The sequence below is a fragment of the Ranitomeya variabilis genome, chromosome 4, assembly GCF_051348905.1.
Source record: "Ranitomeya variabilis isolate aRanVar5 chromosome 4, aRanVar5.hap1, whole genome shotgun sequence".
Taxonomy (NCBI): domain Eukaryota; kingdom Metazoa; phylum Chordata; class Amphibia; order Anura; family Dendrobatidae; genus Ranitomeya; species Ranitomeya variabilis.
This window is the reverse complement of record NC_135235.1, coordinates 523363639-523380669: the sequence shown is the minus strand read 5'-3', so window position 1 is coordinate 523380669 and position 17031 is coordinate 523363639. Positions and strand designations below refer to the sequence as shown.

Here is a 17031-nt window from a genome sequence, read left to right as displayed (position 1 = left end):
CCTGGACTTTGTCACCTGTCAGTGGTGACAGTCTGTGTCCCCTCTGCACGGGCTGCGGTGCCTTCTCAGCTGGCACACACAAGATAATTACCAATTAGGGCTCAGTCCATCTGCTCCTGTGTGACACTGGGTTTCCCTTCCCTTTAATTAAACGTCTGCTGTGCTGCTCAATCAATTAGCGGAACAGCAGCACACACACAAGAGACCCCCAGCCTGTGTATGTCTTTATGGACTGCGTAGAGCGTCTTTGTGCTGATATGCGTCATGTCCGCCTGTCGTCACATTGCTAATACTGTATATTCTTGCCCCCTTTTTTTTCTTCTCTACATGCCCTATATGGATGAGCGTATTGGCACAAACCTCTTAATCACTGAGTCCAGGTTTATTATTCGTTCCCATTGTCACAGATCTATAATATCCAACCCCGCAGTATGCCAACGTTTTTGAAAGAATGGGTGGTTGTGACGAGTTCACGAATACCAGCGTGATCCATGTCCTTGTATTATCAGTTCATGAAATGTCTTCCCTCCTAAATATTCTACCTTCACTGGTGAGTGATAGTATTGAAATGTAGACCCTTAGAAAGCACCACAGCTCAGCCACGAAGCGCTGATCACGTAAAGTTACAAAGAGGGGGCCCCCAAGTGCTGAGGAGCATCATGCATAAAAGTCACCAATGTTCTGCTCACTCCACGTGCACAAGAGAAGAAGCCGAGGCCACTAAACGGGTGATCACCACACAGTAAATAAATAATCTAAATTTTATTGAGTGCAAAAACGTAAGATCAACACAGTTAAAAACATTTAAAAAGTCACACATGTGACTAAACACAGTTATTGCCCATAATAGGGTAATACCCATAACACAGTGACACTGATAGTAAAGACCTAAATAGGTCAAAGGTACAAGATACAAACAGCACATCACACCAATAAGTATGTATGGACAATCATAACGCTTGAGGCTATACAAATATATAAACCATGCACTATATGGTCAAAAATGACACAATTGTTATCAAATCAAGCACCAATGAAAAAAATATGATAAATAATTATGTCCACATGAGATGAGCCTGTCTGCCTAAAAAGTTGCAGGATAACGGAGCGTAGTAACCCTCCAAATACCAAAACCACATGGGATCAGCACCTTAAAGCCATCCGATAGGCGCCACATATCAGTGTCCCCATAACTGAGGCTGAGACATGCCCAGGGAGTTAAAGCCTAGTAAGGATGCAAATAGTATGAGTGGCATAAATATATAAATTGAAACTGGTCAAGAGTATAGTAACAAAGATGGTATACAGAGCAGAAGCCACTAAAGAAGTTGGTGCCGTGGGATCCCAGGAGGTAAATAAGATACGTCAATGCATGTGTATCAAGTCCTGCAGGATAAGTGCCACAAGGATGGGTCTGGAGGCCCAACTTGGGTGGGTGAGTTTGACGTGGAAGAACATGATGGCTGCACAGAGCCCCAACATTGTTGTGTGACCCCACAAATGTAGTAAGTCTTAACTGAAGAAGGGAAGCTGTTGTAGTTGCAAATGCAGAACAACTCTATATTTATGCTCACTCCATAACTGCAGAGTCCAAAACTCCTCTGGCACTAACGTCAACACAAAAGCTGTGTATCGGGGGCGTCATGGCATGGATTTCAATGTCTGAGGAGCAGCATCCCAGCCTTGCATCACCAAGCATAACGTCAGGTTTCAGATGGAGTGGTCTAAAGCACCTGACTGTGGAGCAAAGAAATTCGCTTATCTATTTGACAGTCTGATGGGTCAGTCTGGGTTTGGCGAATGACAGAACATTACCTAGCAACTGTAAAGTTTGGTGGAGGAGGGATAATGCTATGAGATTGTTTTCAAGGATCTGCCCCTTGGCTCCAGTCAAGCGAAATCTTAATGCTTCAGCATACCAAGGCATTTTGGACGCCTGTAGCTTCCAATATTGCGCAGTTTGTGGAAGTCCCCTTTCGGTAAAACATGACCGTGCGCAAAGTGAGGTCCCCAACAGCTTGGGTGGGTGAGTTTGGCATGGAAGAACATGATGGCTGCACAGAGCCCCAACATTGTTGTCTGACCCCACAAATGCTTTTCTGGATGAATGTGCAAAAGCTCCCACAGACTTTCCCCAAAATCTTGTAGTAAGTCTTAACTGAAGAAGGGAAGCTGTTGTAGTTGCAAATGCAGAACAACTCCATATTTATGTCTAGATATAGAGCAGGAGTTCATTAAAAAGCGACGCATCTAAATGGGGTGCAGGGAGGGCATGTGACCTGGGTGCAGCCTCCAGGGTGGCATCTTTGGGCTGCCTTATGTGGCAGTCCAATGTGTCTCCCAGGTGTCATTTTGCATGAAGTGGGGGGGTGGGTGGGAGGGAATGTTTAGGTACAGTATGAGGAGGGGGAATCTTGTGAGGGGACAGTATGGGGGAGGTCAGTGTGAGGGCACAGTATGGAAGGAATATTATGCAGGGGTTGTGTGTGAGAAGGGGGCACAGTGTGTAGAGGTTGGGAAGTATATGGAGGGACATAGTGTGAAGAGGCCATGTGCCATAAGAGGGATAGAGTGGGGTCATATTTTGTGCAGAGACAATGCAGTGAGGGGCAATTATTCATGGGGAAAACGCGGATATATTTTTATTCAGGAGCATTATAATGACACATTTTTAAAGGCAACAAAGAAGTCTGCAGAGGCGAGTTGTGAATGTGAAAAGTCCTCATGACATCTGGACAAGTTGTAGAAGAAAAGAAAGAGAACGACTCCAAACAGAGAAGATGTTGTCAATAATGTTTCTGGATGTAAATCAGGCACTATTTTTAATTGCAATTTATTCACTCCAATAATTGTGTATAGACACATTTTTATGTTACAGTTTCACTGACTTTCATCAAATATATTACTAAAACAGATACATACATACATTTATGAACAAAAAAAGCCAGCTACATCAAAAAAAAATTTGTGAAAAAATATTAAAAACATCATTTGAATGCTCTAAAAAAACATAGTATTAGGACTAGATGTTTCGATCTCTACCGCGCTATGATAAAGAGTGTTGTAGCTCTTGAAACGTGTTGGCATAATGCTATGGGTTTCTTTGTTTTCAGAGCAGTCAAATAAATAGTGTTTTTAAAATATTTTCACCTTTTTTTTTTCTAAAAAAAATAAATAAATTTTGCGGTAGCTGGACTTTTCTTTTTCTTCATGTCTACTTACTTGAAATCGGAGTCAGGATTTGTCCGTGCACCACACACCTTGTGGACTGATTTTGCAATTTTCAAACTTTTAGTTTTTGTGCACTTAAAGCAGAGAGTGGTGTCACACAAAATAGTTAATAAATAGCATTTCCCACATGTCTACATCAGCACAATTGTTGAAACATAATTTTTTTTGTTAGGACGTTATAAGGGTTAAAAGTTGACCAGCGATTTCAAATTTTTCCAACAAAATTTACAAATCATTTTTAGGGACCACCTCACATTTGAAATGAGTTTGGGGATCAAGCAGAAAATACCCAAAAGTGACATCATTCTAAAAACTGCACCCCTCAAGGTGCGCAAAATCACATTCAAGAAGTTTATTAACCCTTTAGGTGCTTCACGAGAGCTAAAGCAATGAGGAAGGAAAAAATGAACATTTTACTTTTTTCACATAAAATTTACTTTGGATTCATTTTTTTTTCACAAGGGTATCCAGAGAAAATGGACCACAAAATTTGTTGTGCAATTTCTCCTGAGTAAGCCAATAACCCCATATGTGGGGGAAAGCCACTGTTTGGGCGCATGGCAGGGTTCAGAAGGGAGGGAGCAATGTTTGACGTTTTGAACGCTAAATTGGCTGGAATCAATGGTGGTGCCATGTCGCGTTTGGAGACCCCCTGATGTACCTAAGCAGTGGAACCCCCAATTCTAACTCTAACCCAAACACACACCTAACCCTAATCCCAACCATAACCCTAAGCACAAACCTAACCCTAACACACCCCTAACCGTAATCCCAACCTTAACACTAGCCCAACCCTAACCCTAGCCCCAACATTAGCCCAACCCTAACCCTAGCCCCAACTCTAACCCTATCCCAACCCCAACCCGAACTTTAGCCCAACAATAACCCTAATGCAAAAATGGAAATAAATAAAAAATTTTTGTTATTTTATTATTTTTATCTAACTAAGGGGGTGATAAAGGAGGGTTTGAGTTACTTTTTTTTTTTTTATCAAAATGAACCAATAGGAAAAATTTCTTATTGTGGCTGGGTGCCGGCTGGCAGATATCGGTGGGCGCACTGCGCATGCACCTGCCATTTTTCCCGGGAAGAAGACTTCAGCGGTCCGGGGAACTTCACAGGGGGTTGCAGGGACACCAGAGGTACCGATGTGCGATCACATCAGAGGAGAGAGAAATAAAATCGGAAATTGTACTTTTTTTTTTTTTGCAGTAGCCGTTATTCCATTAATTACGGAGATCGCAACACTGGGGTGGGTAAAAACTCACCCGAATCATGTTCTCTGGGGTTTCAGCTACCCCCGGTATGTGAGACCCCAAAGAAATTCTGACTCTGGGGGGTGCTCTATACTTATTTCTTTTTAACGGCGCTGAGGCATAATTACCCTTAACTGCCGCCGTTAAAAGATGTATCGGCGGTCATTAAGGGGTTAAGAAGCACCCAGAAATGGATGGAAACAAAGAGTTGGAGAGTTCTGAAGTGGCCAGCAATGAGTCTGTATCTGAATCCTATTGAACACCTGTGGAGAGATCTTAAAATTGCTGTTGGGAGAAGGCACCCTTCAAATATGAGAGACCTGGAGCGATTTGCAAAAGAAGAGTGGTTCAGTTGAGAGGTGTAAGAAGTTTGTTGCTGGTTATAGGAAGCGATTGATTGCAGTTATTTATTCCAAAGGGTGTGCAGCCAAATATTAAGATGAGGTTGCCAACAATTTTGTCCGGCCCATTTTTAGTGTTTTGTATAAAATTATATCCAGTTTGCCTTTCTTCTAATTTTTGTTTGCATTGTTCCAATACACACAAAGGAAATAAATGTGTATAACAAAACATGTAATTACAATAATTTTCTGGAACAATTTCAAGGGTACCAACACTTTCGGCCATAACTGTAAACCAAAAAACAGACACATACGTTTATACCTTCATCAGATGTACATCATTTATGTATGTATCTGTTTTTTAGTGTATGTCTGATGAAGGTCAGTGAGACCGAAACATCAAAATTTGTCTAATGCACAATTCTGGAGTGAATAAATTGCAATTGAGTACCGGATTCCATTTTTTTTTCAACTTTTTAAGGGTTTGGACCATAACTGCACGGAATGCCGTACTCCTCTCTATTTTTACATCTGTATTTATGTTCGGACCATTAATTATAACATTAGGCCCTTTAGCATTCCAAATCCAAACATTGCGTAATATACTTGCTGTTAGGATTCGGTTCTGCTTGTCAGTTCCCGCGGTCATCACATGACCACTTATGTGATCTTCATATGGGTCATGTGGTGACGAGCTTCTATTCCTACGTTACTCAATGAATCAGGGGCTGTAGTTTTGCACGAAATATTGAGAATATTTTGGGGAGAAGCTAGTCGGCACGTGATTGTAATTGTGCAAACCGCATATGAGTGAACACATGGCGACTACTCGAAGCACGTAAGCTGTGTGTAGTAGGGGGCACCAAACTGAATATTTGCCCCAGGTGCAGGAAAATCTAGATTCTCCTCTTCATCCTGTGGATGTAATGTGTAGGTGTCCCTATTGTCAATATAGCGTAGGTAAGATATAAAATCTAAAATATCTATATCCCATTTTGTATATTGTTGAATTCATTTATTATTATTTATTATAGCACCATTTATTCCATGGCGCTCTACATGTGAGGAGGGGTATACATTAAAAAACAAGTACAATAATCTTAAGCAATACAAGTCACGCCGGTTACAGTAGAAGAGAGGACCCTGCCCGCGAGGGCTCATGTCACCATCTACAAGGGATGGGTGAGGATACAGTATTAGGATGCCGTCACACTATCAGTATCTGGTCAGTATTTTACCTCAGTATTTGTAAGCCAAAACCAGGAGTGGAACAATTAGAGGAAAAGTATAATAGAAACACATCACCACTTCTGTATTTATCACCCACTCCTGGTTTTGGCTTACAAATACTGATGTAAAATACTGACCAAATACTGCTAGTGTGACGGCAGCCTTAATGTTTATAGTATCCTGCAGTATAAAGTCTCCTGGAGAACACTAGTATTTTCAAACTAGCACAAACATTAGGGGTGATATTATGGGGTTGACACGTCTCCACTGTAATCTGAATTCCGTGTGCTAATGAAGGATTATCAGGATGGCATATAAATTGAAGTTATAACATTATATCTTACATCTATATCATTCAATCCAATCTCAATGAAATCGAATTTACAGGTGTGAGGATTTTAAAAAAACAAAAGCAGTAGATTATTAATATTTTTTCCATATTATTTAGCCTCTCAGTGGCTAGTGGATCCTGAGTATGTAGGTAATTCCATGTTTTGTTGCCATTCGTTGGTTAAAAACATTTTCTCTGAATCCTGTAGAATTAAATAGAGCAATGGCATTCCCAAGTTTAAGAAGATGTTAATAATATTATCATTATTATTATTATTATTTATATTACTCACTTATGTAGCCTCATTAATTCCACAGCACTTTACCGACCTTATCGGCACTGTCCCCATTGGGGCTCACAATTAGAATTGAGCAAATATGTTCAGTATCAGTCGCCAAATCTGAATTTGCCTTATTGGTAACCTATTTGTGCCGAATTTATGTTTGTTGATCAGTTCCGAACATATTCGATAATTTCTATGCAGCGCCCCAGAGTCCTGGTCGTTGCAGTACTGTGGCTCCGCCGCTAAGGGGGGCTATGGTACGTCTGATGGCACTGAAGGAGTTCATCTGACCAGGTATCACAGACACCAATACATTTCACAGTCTGGCCTCCAGGGGGAGCTAAGGGTTCTATTTAGTAGGCCACTCCTCACAATCTGGTAAAACTGGGGGTTAGGCAGGAAGTGAGAGAGAAAGCTGACTTGGTTGGAACCAGGCAACACCTTGTGGCAGAGGGTGTTGTGGGGGAAGATTCAGAGAGGTCCCTGTCAGGGGTGGGATCCTGACAGAGGCCTAGCAACCAGAGTGAACGTTACGGGACCGCGCCTGCACGATATAGCGGCGGTGCCCCAAGAAAGGACAAGAAGCGAGGTTTATTGTGCTGAGTGAGAAACGAGATCAACGCAACAAGGAGAATACCAGTAGGAGTCGTGCTGTAAGACGAGGCAACATCCTATTGAGGCGCATAACCGGTGGCCGGAACGCCGAGGAAGTATAGAGCTCCAAGCCAAACTTCAAACCTACGGCAGGACAGTCAGTTACAGGCGGGCTGTCTCACCCAGACCCAGGAAGACACAGGGGGGTAACAACAGGAGTGGGGCGACGCTGGAGTCCCGGAAGAGCTCCGAGCCTCCCCGTCATACGGGTGCGTCCTAACCGTAAGATCAGGGGGACGTAGAGGGAGAACATCAGGAACGAGTTGTGAGGGAACGTGAGAAACAGACACAACAGTTGTGGGGTACTATCCCGTAAGCACAGCAGGGGAGGACCACAGCACAAGCGCAGGAAGGTAGGCACAGATTTCCACCTGCAAAGGGAACTCTGGAGGTGCCATCGGACCGGCCGGACTTGCGCAGCCCGGTTAACCGTATTCCGGATTGAGGACTCAGAAGCCTTCAGTAAAGAGGTAAAGAGACTGCAACCTGGTGTCCTCGTTATTGACCGCGACCGGCACTACACCGCACCATAACATCAGCACCATACCATCACCTTTTCATTGTGCGCCCCTCAGCAGGGTCACGGACCGGGTCTAGCCACCGTGACAACCCCAGAGCAGAGACTCAGAGGCCCGGTACCGGGTACCCCTCGGCCCTGCGGCAGAGGGGGCGCTACATCTACTCCCATTGACTCCAATGACGTTATGCTGTGTTTGGCAAATATTGCAAACACAATATTCGCTGCCGATCGTAATCGGAACCAAATTTTGAAAAATTCGCTCAACTCTACTCACAATCTAAATTCCCTATCAGTATGTCTTTGGAGTGTGGGAGGAAACCGGAGAACCAGGAGGAAACCCACGCAAACACAGGGAGAACTTACAAACTCCATGCAGATGTTGCCCTTGGTGGGATTTGAATCCCGGACTCCGGTGCTGCAAAGCAACAGTGCTAACCCCTGAGCCGCCGTGCAAGAAAGCTATGACATTCTCTCACTTCAGCTGACCCTTAGGTGTAATGCATGGTTAATTAGCCTTTATAGCCATGATGGAGACCAGAATACCACTGTACATAGAAGGGTGTAATATGTCATTAGGTTCTCAAGCTCAGATATGCGTACCTCAGGTTACTTCTCATATGTTCTTGTGGGTATATGCTTGTGGTCCTGCAGTGCTTTAAAAGTACATCCACATGGGCCAGATATGCTGCAGAATTTGCAGCATAATTGTCTCTTTCAGACAAGTGTATTGAAGGTCCAAGTACTGTCCACATGTGAAACGGGTAGCAGGCCCACAGCACAAGGACCAATGCGGTAGTTCACATGGACATTTTTACGAAATGACCAGTGGTGCACACATAAAAAAAATTAAAAAAACCCAGCATAATTACTTTTATCTGTTTTTCTGATCAGACTCACCCGTTATAAGTCAAGGGGTGTGCAAAAAAAAATCACATATGACTTAACATTAGAATTTAATGCATTTTTCATGGATCCATTGCTATTACTAACAAAAGGGAGTGTATGTGGCCTTTATTTATTAAATTATGGATGACAATTAAGATGAAAAAATCACATGTTTTTACCATATGTAAAACGGATGATCTTCCATACACCCATGTGAACCCAGGTTACGGCCTCATTTAGACATGCGTTTCCACAGCCAGAACTCGTACCCATGATATTCTTCTGGAGCAGTTAACATTTCTGTGCTTTTTGTAGATCGCATGTCTGTAAAAAATAAATCAGAGGCATGTCCGTTTTGTATCCAAGTTACAGATTCAAATCACCCACACAAGTCTATCACAGATGGCACATAAATGCCATTCTTGTGCTGCCGATTTTTAACATTGTAATGAGATGGAGAAGTTTCTATTTCTCTTTTTTTATTTGCATACGAGAAGGTCACTGATCAAACATTGATGATTAAAAAAAACAAATATAAAGAGAATCCAGAAGTTTTTGGATAAACAGTACAAAAAATTTGTTGTATTTTCACATAAAACAGGACATTCCTAGTACTCTGGTATTCTGTGATTAAGGACTTTAACTTAGTCCGAAATGTGTAGGGAAAGCTCATATATTTTTTATTATTGTACTAGGAATATTCTATTTTATCTGAAATTACTCGCATCGCAACGCTCGGACTGGCCGGAGGCTCTGCTTACCCAAGCATGACAGCTACATAGAAATACATGCTGCCACGCTCAGCTGAGGAAAGCCGCTGGCCAGTCCGAGCTTTGTGATGCGAGTGTCGGCTGTGTTATACGAACGTCTGACTGCACCCGACCATGTTCCCACCTTCAGTATTTGTCAGTATTTTACCTCAGTATTTGTAAGCCAAAACCCAGAGTGGATCAAAAATACAAAAGTGGTGACATGTTTCTATTATACTTTTCCTCTGATTGTTCCACTCCTGGTTTTGGCTTACAAATACTGAGGTAAAATACTGACCAAATACTGAAGGTGGGAACGTGGCATAAATCTCATCCACATGCTGCCTAAAAAATCTGCAATGTAAATGGACATGTAGAGCAGACTTTCTATCTGCAGCATGTCTGTTTGGGCTCATTTCCACATGCGAGGCACACGTCCGTATCTCGCATGTGGAAACCAAGCTATGGAGCCGGCACTCCAGAGCGGAGCGTGCAGCTCCATGTGTTCCTATGCGGCCGCACGCTCCGCTCCCAAGTGCCGGCACCAGAGCTTGGTTTCCACATGCGAGATACGGACGTGTGCCTCGCATGTGGAAATGAGCCCTTTGCAGTATTCACTCAGTTTATTGTAACAGAAGTTGTTTTCCATCATCACTCTGTGCCAGAGTATGCAGGATTATTGACTACAAAATATATTCCATTGTTTTACTTGTGAAAAACTGTGTTGTCGTTCATACATCTGCTTTTCCAAAATCACTTTAAGGCCAGTCTCACACGTCCAGATAATTCCGGTACTGGAAAAATCGGTACCGGAGTTATCCGTGTCCGTGTGTCCGTGTGCTCATGTGGCACATCAGTGTGGCACACATGCGGCAGCCGTGTGCCGACTGAGGACCACACAGACCGTGCAGGAGATAGTGCTAGAGTTAAGCGCTGTCCCCTGCTTTGGGTGCTGAAGCCGGCATTCATTCCTTCTCCCCAGCAGCGTTCGCTGGAGAGAAGGAATGAAAAATCAAGGTTTTTGGGTTTTTTTGTGTTTAAAATAAAGTTCGTGGTCACCTCCCGCCTCCCACCCCCTGTGCGCCCGCCCGCTTGCATTAAAATACTCACCCAGCTCCCGCGATGCTTCCTCTCAGCGCCGGCAGCTTGTCCTGTGGAGGTGGAGCCACATATTCATCACTGTAATGAGCGGCACCACGTGACCGCTCACACAGGACAAGCTGCCGGCACTGAGAGGAAGCATCGCGGGAGCTGGGTGAGTATTTTAATGCAAGCGGGCGGGCGCACAGGGGGTGGGAGGCGGGAGGTGACCATGAACTTTATTTTAAACACACAAAAAAAAAAACCTTGATTTTTAATTTCTTCTCTCCAGCGAACGCTGCTGGGGAGATGGAATGATTGCCGGCTTCAGCACCACATGCAGGGGGGACAGCGCTTAGTGTAGCGCTGTTTCTCCTGCGGCGGTATGTGCACACGGAGGAGAGTGCACACTGTTCTCAGTGTGCATTTGTGCGGGACGCTTTGCGGACCGTGCTGCTGGAGAAAAACAGACATGTCTCCGTGTTTTGCACACGGACACACGGTCCGTGAAAACACGGAGACATGTGCATAGACCCATTCATTTGAATGGGTCTACGTGTGTCAGTGTCTCCGGTACGTGAGGAAACTGTCACCACACGTACCGGAGCCACTGACGTGTGAAACAGGCCTAACAAAATGCTTTCCAGACAGATTCCACTGAAAAATGTAATGAGTAACTGAATGCAAATTAACCCCATTAAGGCGATGTTCCAAAAATGAGAATTTGGTGATTTTTTTATGTTGCAATTACTTAGGGTTTTTTTACATGCATTTTTATTGGTTGTTTTTTTGTCTCATTTTGATATGTCATGTTTTAAATAAAGCTGCTTTGTTTTCAACACTTCCTGGTTTTTGGCTTTTACGAAACTTTATTGATGCAGTCACATGAAGATTACATGCGTTTTTAGTGTGTTTCTACACCTAATTGAATTATAAGAGGAAAATCCGAACGTAAAACTCTGCGTACTCGCAAGAGAAATTAAAATGTGAATTTCAAACATGCGCCACAGATCAGCTTACACGGCATGAAAAAGCACAGTGGGCATGAGATTTCGATTAATCTCATTCACTTTGCCTGAACTGTAAGATTCTGCTTTTTTGGCAGTAAAAAGACAAAGCATAAAAAATGCAAGAAATACTCTTTGTGGGAACTTAACCCAAGTGAGGGAAATCCTATCTGAAACTCGAGGTTCTGCCTCAGATTTATGAGGGGCATCCTGGAGCAAAACTCTGTTGGATTGGAATTTTACAGTGTATTTACTCTGTGTTGAAAAAAAAAACATTATACCGTGGATTTCCTCTACAGATTTCACCTGGGCATTGCTGTAACAAATCTGCAACCTTTCCATTCCAAAATCTGAGCTGTTTTGTTCTGGACTTTGCTGCAGATTTCATTGCTGATTTTTTTTTTTATATCATATTAATTATGCTGTTGCAAAATACAGTCATAAAAGTGACTCTAAACCAGATCTTTTTTATAATGCAAAGAATGGGAGCTACCATTAATGAATTGGCATTTCTACCAGTCCTGAGGACAGAAGATTGGATGATGTAGCCTATCCTTTTAGATATTAATAAATTTGGTGGGATTAGGGGGTGGGCAGAGGGACTTGTCACTTGAGCATCTCCAACCCTTTGCCTGCAAACAAGTAATCTGCATCTGTCGGGCATGGGCATTGCATTTCTTATTAATCACAATCATCTTGGGCCACTAATGGACACCTGTGGACAGTACAGATACAGAGTGGTCATGTAGTGGGGTGTTTAAATGAGGGGGGGAAAGGGCAGCAGACAGTTTGGGTTGTAAGATTTAAAAATAAAGAACAAAACTTTTTTTTTTTTTTTTTACATTTTTCTACTTCATTCAGTTCCACCCTTGTTCACATGTGTTGTATCTGATATTGCCGCTCGGCCCATGAACAAAAATGACCGAATGTTTATTTTTGGAGAAGAAGTAGAACTTAAAACCATTCAAGTTTCCCAATCGTGCATCAAAGCTCACTGATTAGACTGCAGATGGCGTCGTTTTCAGAGGCACTATGGATGTCATGTAAGTTTGGAAACTGAGCTTTATTGACAAATTATTACATGTGTAAAATAGAAACCTTGAAAACAGATATATTAAAATTACTAATACAAGAAGATGGAGCCCCATAAGTATTGCTACATATATTGATGACCCCCCATATGAAAATACCAAAGTGCTTGGGGACGCTAAGCATGGAAGGTCCAGAAGAGAAATCCAATGTATCACACCTACAGACCAAGTAGACATAGATATCATGCTTTCTGTTAATCTCAGAGGTCTCATTGCCATCACAGGCCCCTTATGGAATCTCTGTCCATGTTCCTGGTATTTGATGACAAGAATAAAGCGGCATGCTGGTTTATTCTTCCCATCAATATGACAGAACCATTGTAAGTCACTAGGGTCCATGGGGCGCCATTGGCATTCTTTTTGAAAAACACAAACTATAACACATGTGAACATAGCCTTAGCAACCCTCATGTTTTAGTGCCAGCACATTTTTCTGAATATTGTTGCAATAGGTGATTTTATGGATGGTTTCTTAGTCCTCTGCTGTATGACCGCTCTACTGTTGTATGCACTTGTGTTCAGTTCTCACGTTGATCATTTGCAGTCTCTATGAAACCAAAGCAGCATCTGAATCTGTGACATGGCTGTCACCAGTGCCTCCTGACCCGGGCTGACAGCTGGCACCTCTCCTATTGGGAGATTGTTGGCACGTCAATCACTTCGATGTGTAGAGAACAATGAAAGTGACAAAGAACAAAACCGAGCTGCAGACAGAATGCGAAACCTCTCTGTCCCCTCCACCCCCCTCTATTGACTCAGTCTGCTCATCTGTCCATCTTATGTTCATGTATGTGATATTAGTACAATCTACAGAGATATAGCGGGGACATGGTAACTTACCAAGCAGATAGATGACATAATAGACACTGAAGGAGCAAGCAAAGTCTAAAAATATATACATGGTGCATGGAGATACAGGGATAATGTCAGCATCAATACGATCAATTGTCTTTTGTAATGATTATATAAAGAAACATCCTTAATTAATTTCTAGCACTACTCCCTATTAAGGTATAAGTGTGTTTTAGAGAGGAGCGGTCTCTCTATTTGCTTGGAGAGCTGTGTTAGACATTTCAATGATTGCCATCAAATGCCATATTTCAAAAAAGTGTCCCTGTTACTGCTGGGAGGTTCAGGAGCTGGATTTGAAGCAATCTGCTGATCACCAGGGGGTTAAAACAGAGTTGTTTCACTGAGAGGAGTTCAGAGCGTATTAAATCTATGGCATGGAGGGGGGAGGTAAGTGGCTGCCAGAAACCTGTGGGAGTCAATGAGATTGGACAGGAAAACTTGAACCTGTCAAATTCATTTCTCCACTAATCTGTGACCTCCAATGATGATTTATCGGCACACACCAAGTGGCTGTCCAGTCACAGCAACCCCAGCCCGTAATCCCATAACTCTTTGTCATCTTCCTCAAACCACTTCTGAACAGTTTTTGCAGCATAGCAAAACACATTATCCTTCTGCTATTATGCTCTTACCAATACCAAAATGGGCAAAATCAGGAATGTAAGCTCTGCCCCTGTGAATGCCCGATACCACCAGGAACACCCGTTCTACGGCAGGTTTTTTTTAGAGCAGTCCCTTTTGTGTTCAGATTCCTGCGATTGTTCCAGTAATAATCGGGATTATTGGCAACTATGTATTATGATGGGTGTGCTTGGTCATGGAGTGGTAAGATAAGTAGTACATGTCAAAGTGATAATCACACGAATGTCGGGTTACCCAAAACTTTGTCCAAAACTTAACACCGCTTCCACCAGCAAGTCTTTTCTAGTAGGACATCCTGATAATGCCATCAGCCCCAGTAAGTGATGCACACACACACCTGGCCACCTAAAGGATGTAAAAGAAAATGTGAGTCGTCAGACCAGACCTCCTGCTATTGCAATGTCCTGTTCTCACATGCTCATTGTAGACAAGGCAGACAAGGCATCGTGTACGGGTCGCAACTCCATACACCGTCAGCTGCAGTGCATTGTGTGTTCTGACACTTTCCTATAAGAGACAGAGTTACTTTATCTCCTGTTTGTGCTAATCACTTATTTCGGATTGGTTCAGAAAAGCTAGCTTTTATTCTCAATGTGCATCAGTGAGCCTTGGGGGTCCATGACAAGGCCTGTACATAGAAATCATGGGGTCCCATAGCAAAATTGCTAATGTATGTCTCCTCACCCACAAAATAAATAAAAAATATGATATATATGTAAATATATAGTCAGATTTATGGCCCACAGGTGCAGTCACAGATGGTCATATCTTCCAACTTTTAAAGTCCTAGAAGAACACATATCGTGGAACTTAGGCCTGATTCACATGTTCATGTTACACATATGTATTCTCTCAAATTTTTTTCACAGATACATCACATATCCATCATAACCAACCTTTCATATCATTTTCTCACACACGTGTTTAAACATAGACATGTGAATGAGGCCTTACACAGTAATCTTGCATTTATTTAATGGACTCTGTCATCCGATTCTCGCTGCCCAACCAATCACAGCATGAAGCAGATCCTGACTGTCCAATTGCAGCAAAGTATATTTTCTTTGAAATGACTTGAAAATGAACAAATACTCTGCAGTATTTAAATACACTGCTCAAAAATAAAGGGAACACTTAAACAACACAATGTAACTCCAAGTCAATCACACTTTTGTGAAAACAACCTGTCCAGTTATGAAGCAACACTGATTGTCTGTCAATTTCTCCTGCTGTTGTGCAAATGGAACAGACAACAGGTAGAAATTGTAGGCAATTAGCAAGACAACCCCTATAAAGGAGTGGTTATGCAGGTGGTGACCACAGACCATTTCTCTATTCTCATCCTTTTTGGCTGTTGTTTTGGTTACTTTTGCATTCTGTAATTGCTCTCATCCCTTAGAGGTACTGTACAGTAGCATGAGGCTGTGTCTACAACCCACAGAAGTTGCTCAGTTAATGCAGCTCATCCAGGATGGCACATCAATGCGAGCTGTGGCAAGAAGGATAGCTGTGTCAGCATAGTATCCAGAGCATGGAGCAGATACCAGGAGACAGGCCAGTACCACTACCTCCTTTGTGCATGAGGAGCAGTGCCAGAGCTCTGCAAACTGACCTCCTGCAGGCCACTAACAACTATGTGTCTGCTCAAACTGTCAGAAACAGACTCCTTGAGGTTTGTATGAGGCCCCGACATCCACAATTGGGTGTTGTGTGCTTACAGACCAACACCATGCAGGGCAATTTGCATTTGCCAGAGAACACCAAGATTGAAAGATTCAACATTGGTGCCATGTGCTCTTCACGGATAAGAGCAGGTTCACACTGAGCACATTTGACAGATGTGACAGAGTGACCATATGCAGGTGCACTAGGCCCTGGGTTCCTTCTAACGCATGACAATGCTATGCCTCATGTGGCTGAAGTTCCTGCATGATGAAGGCATTATGTCAGGGGGTTCTGTTTTTAAGATGGTATCATGTTTGGGGGTTTCCCACTATATGGGACCCCTTAAGTCACTTTAAACATGGATAAATCCCTAAAAAAATACATTTTGTTAATTTCCTTTAAAAAATGAAAAATTGCTGCTACATTTTTAACCCCTTAGTGACAGAGCCAAATTTTTGAAATCTGACCAGTGTAATAACTCTGCACCGCTTCAACAAATCTCAGTGATTTTGAGATTGTTTTTTCGTGACACATTATACTTTATGATAATGGTAAATTTAGGTCAATATGTTTTGTGTTTATTTATAAAAAATATCAAAAAATTGAGAAAAATGTTAAAAAATTAGCAATTTTCAAAATTTGAATGATTATCCCTCTAATCCAGATTGTCATACCACAGCAAACCATTAATAAATAACATTTCCCACATGTCTGCTTTACATCAGCACCATTTGTAAAATGTTATTTTATTTTGTTAGCATTTTAGGAGGTTTAAAAATGTAGCAGCAATTTTTCATTTTTTTCAAGGAAATTTACAACATTTATTTTTTTTAGGGAACTATACATGTTTGAAGTGACTTTAAGGGTATGTTTCCACGTGCAGGAAACGCTGCGTGTTTGACGCTGCGCAGAGCCGCAGCGTCAAACACGCAGCGTCCAGATGTTACAGCATAGTGGAGGGGATTTTATCAAATCCCGTCTCCACTATGGGTGGTAACACGCACCCGGCGGCCCTGCGATTCCGGACATGCTGCGCGTCTTTTTAGATCGCAGCATGTCCGTATACCTTGCACCTCAAGGTATATCACAGGGCCCTATGTGTGGGGCACGATGATGCCGGATGTGTACAATGAACACATCATCGTGTCACAGAAGGGGGCGGGGCTTAGGGCGGGGCGGGTTTGCCGCTCCGTCCAAACCGCCGGCCATCCTGA

At 42.6% G+C, this 17031-nt stretch overlaps 1 long non-coding RNA gene across 2 annotated transcripts in view; it reads right to left on the bottom strand.

The window, feature by feature from the left end:
* The window catches only part of LOC143765502 (uncharacterized), a 32786-nt gene that overhangs the window by 8082 nt on the left and 7673 nt on the right, over positions 1–17031 (bottom strand). For both annotated transcript variants that reach the window (XR_013213407.1, XR_013213406.1), the window contains exons 3-4: positions 14387–14497; positions 8911–9055 (exon numbers count right to left, since the gene is read on the bottom strand). This is a non-coding gene — a long non-coding RNA (uncharacterized LOC143765502). The remainder of the gene's footprint in view (positions 1–8910; positions 9056–14386; positions 14498–17031) is intronic.